The sequence below is a fragment of the Argopecten irradians genome, chromosome 10, assembly GCF_041381155.1.
Source record: "Argopecten irradians isolate NY chromosome 10, Ai_NY, whole genome shotgun sequence".
NCBI lineage: Eukaryota > Metazoa > Mollusca > Bivalvia > Pectinida > Pectinidae > Argopecten > Argopecten irradians.
In genome coordinates, this window is record NC_091143.1 from 34421647 (window position 1) to 34425979 (window position 4333).

Below are 4333 nucleotides of genomic sequence, written 5' to 3' on the forward strand. Positions count from 1 at the left end.
TCCAACTATTTCAAAAAGACACAAGACGAATATACCACAGCCTCCCAAAATATACCATCTTCGATATTCTAGGGGTTTCGATCACTTAAGATCTCTACACCCCTGGGCTATCTCATAGTAAAATTGGAGGTAACTCAGCGGAAAACAGCTGACTTGCAAAGAAAGTCATACAGTCATCCAACAGTGTACCGTTATATGGCTCTTTTATGTGCATCAAAGGACTAAATAACCTGTTCTATTCTGTTGCCATCATTTTTACTATGAGATAGTGCGGGGGGGGGGGGGGGGGGGGGGGTTAGAGATCGTAATTGATCGGAACCCCTGGAACATCGAGGATAAACGCCGGCAACACATTGCATACATGCATATGGAAGACCGTCCTTGCAGATCTGTAACTCGTGTTACGTTATCATACATTGTAGGACGTTGAACCCATTTAACCAACCAACCAACCAAAGCAAACACGCACATGTACATTGTATCGTATATATATATATGATGACCTTGAAATATCGGACCAATGATCATACATACATCTATTATAGATTACAACCAGGAAGTGAGAATCGCGACATACATTGTGTACTTTATCTTGTAGATTAGTCAGATATGCTTTACCTTAAAGACCAACTACTTTTCTGAAACAAAAGTAAAGTTTCTTAAAGATGCTCCACCGCTGACAAATGGTATTTTTCACTATCAAAAACAGGAGCAGACGATTACGTATTTTTCTTCAGTTACAAAAGTTACTTACTTTACACCATTACCACCATTGAAAGGTTTGAGCTTCTAATTTTACTTCAAATTAAAATATGAAAAATAATTAATTGCATCCCGAAAAAATTCCGTGTCACTATATCCTATATAGAATGAAGTACTGATTGCGCATGCACGAAAAGGCGAAATAAATTATTTTATATTATTTGTTGTGTTAATCAGACATATATATACACGATTAAACACCAAATGATGAATGTCATTTATGCTTTGCCGGCGGTGGAGCATCTTTAAAAACAATAGACTGGGTCTAGTAATAGAGGAAAATTTATAAAATATATCGATGGCCTAATATGAGGTTACAACACCAGACCAAGGCAATGTTCCCCATGCAATCTTTCCTAACAATGAAGATTTGTTTCGCTGCTTTGCTTTCTCGACCTGCAATATGAAAATTGAAAATTGTCATTTCATTTATTGTAATGAAGTTATTCAGAAGGCGATGATAAATGTAGTATCAACGGTACGCTTAGAACGAAAATTGCGGCTCCAAAAAGTGTCCATGTCGCTTTGCATTCCCATTTTAAAAATTAAAATCGTTTCGGAAAAATATTGAGCCTTAAAAGTACAAAAGATTATCCCCGCCTGTTACAGATTTAGGGTCACGTTATTTATGAATATAAATTTTTGACATACATATTACATATTTACAATATAAAAAAGAATCTGAGGCCAATATGACACATTTTGTACGACAAGTACATGAGGAATTGCAACCGTGGCATACAGCCAAATAAATGTCATGTTTGCTTTGAATACACAAATATGCATTTAATGTAAATTGTTGTCTTCAATATTAGAGGAGAGCACGTGCGCTCTCCACACTGACACTAAACCTGTCCTGGATCCCATACAGTGAAATGAGTACATTGTACACACACGCAGAATTGTTGCAGCATAAATAATTCCCCAATCAAATGCTTAATATGAAAATAATAATTATTGATTGATATCGTTTGTATTGTCAGAAAAATGGCAATCTGATTTTTATGTTTACATCAAAATCAGTGGATGTTGTAACGCTTGCCAAATGTATACACTGTACATGGATACCTACACTGGGCCAGCAGATTCCTAGGGATACAAATTTCTTTCTAAATGCAAATAGGAAGACACATTGTTCTTAGCTGTCTGCCACTGAATGCGTATACTTAACCGACGTGGTTGCACAGATACATCAAATGAATGTTTCATAGTAACCATATGATACGGGGTTAGCTCGCTCTCAGATTTATATGCAGAAAAAAATATTAACGTGGTGAATTTCCTCGATTTAAATCAAGTGTTGATAGGTACAACATACAAGTTAACAGTTTCTATGCGCAAATGTATCATTTATAGATGTTTTTAGAATCGCATGTTGCTAGCCATGGGCTATACCCTGCCATCCTCGCTACTCCAGGGGTTGCTACTTCTGACCTTATACATGTATTACTGAAGGCAACGTAAAATCAAAGGATACACTGTGGTTGACTGTGTTGCTCTGAACTGCCTTCAGTTTTACTATGAGATAGACCAGAAGTGGATATGACGTCAGTGATAGTAACCACTTGAGTATCGACGGTGTAATTAGCCAAGAAAAATGCCTATTAACCCAAGCGCGCTGATGTCAGCAAAGACAATGAAGAAATTTTCAACCTCTACACATGGATGCCTTCATACCAAACATTATCACATATATTGACATATAGAGAAAATGTACTACACAACAAATACCTACATATAGAGCACATTTACTACATATGAAATACTTACATATAGAGGACATTTACTACACATCAAATACCTACATATACAGGACATTTACTACACATTAAATACCTACATATAGAGCACATTTACTACATATTAAATACCTATATAGAGAGGACATTCACTACACATCAAATACCTACATATACAGGACATTTACTACACATCAAATACCTACATATACTGGACATTTACTACACATCAAATACCTACATATAGAGGACATTTACTATACATTTAATACCTACATATAGAGGACATTTACTACACATCAAATACCTACATATACATGACACTTATTACACATTAAATACCTACATATACTGGACATTTACTACACAACAAATACCTACATATAGAGCACATTTACTACGCATCAAATACTTTCATATACAGGACAATTACTACCTATCAAATACCTACATATACAGGACATTTACTACACATCAAATACCTACATGTACAGGACACTTATTACACATTAAATACCTACATATAGTGGACATTTACTACACATCAAATACCTACATATACAGGACTTTTACTACACATCAAATACCTACATTTACAGGACATTTACTACCTAGCAAATACCTATATATACAGGACATTTACTACACATTTAATACCTAAATATAGAGGACACTTATTACACATTAATTACCTACATATAGAGCACATTTACTACACATCAAATACCTACATATACAGGACATTTACTACACATTTAATACCTAAATATAGAGGACATTTACTACACATCAAATACCTACATATAGAGAACATTTACTACACATCAAATACCTACATATACAGGACATTTACTACGCATCAAATACTTACATATACAGGACAATTACTACCTATCAAATACCTACATATACAGGACATTTACTACACATCAAATACCTACATATATAGGACACTTATTACACATTAAATACCTTCATATACTGGACATTTACTACACATCAAATACCTACAAATACCTACATTTACAGGACATTTACTACACATCAAAACCTACACATAGAGAACATTTACTACACATCAAATACCTACATATACTGGACATTTACTACACATCAAATACCTACATATACAGGACATTTACTAGACATCAAATACCTACATATACAGGACACTTATTACACATTAAATACCTACATATACTGGACATTTACTACACATCAAATACCTACATATACTGGACATTTACTACACATCAAATACCTACATATAGAGGACATTTACTACACATCAAATACCTACATATACAGGACATTTACTACACATCAAATACCTACATATAGAGGACATTTACTACACATCAAATACCTACATATACAGGACATTTACTACACATCAAATACCTACATATAGAGGACATTTACTACACATCAAATACCTACACATAGAGGACATTTACTACACATCAAATACCTACATATACAGGACATTTACTACACATCAAATACCTACATATACAGGACATTTACTACACATAAAATACCTACAATTATGTACATATAGAGGGGTAAACGTATTTGACTGTAGAGGACATTTATAAATATGAAAAACATATTTTAAATGATATACATGTATTGTTATCGATATGTTTCTGTTTGTACACTGGCACTTCTATTCGTTTTTATAGACGTGTTTCAATCAAGGATTTATAAGTGAGATCCATGTCCTTTTTTCGGGTTGAGACACGCGTGTTTTATCGTATGGTTTTGATAAATTACTCTTCTCCAATTCGTTGATCGTACATATTCCCTGTAGTGACAAGTCACGTGACCGA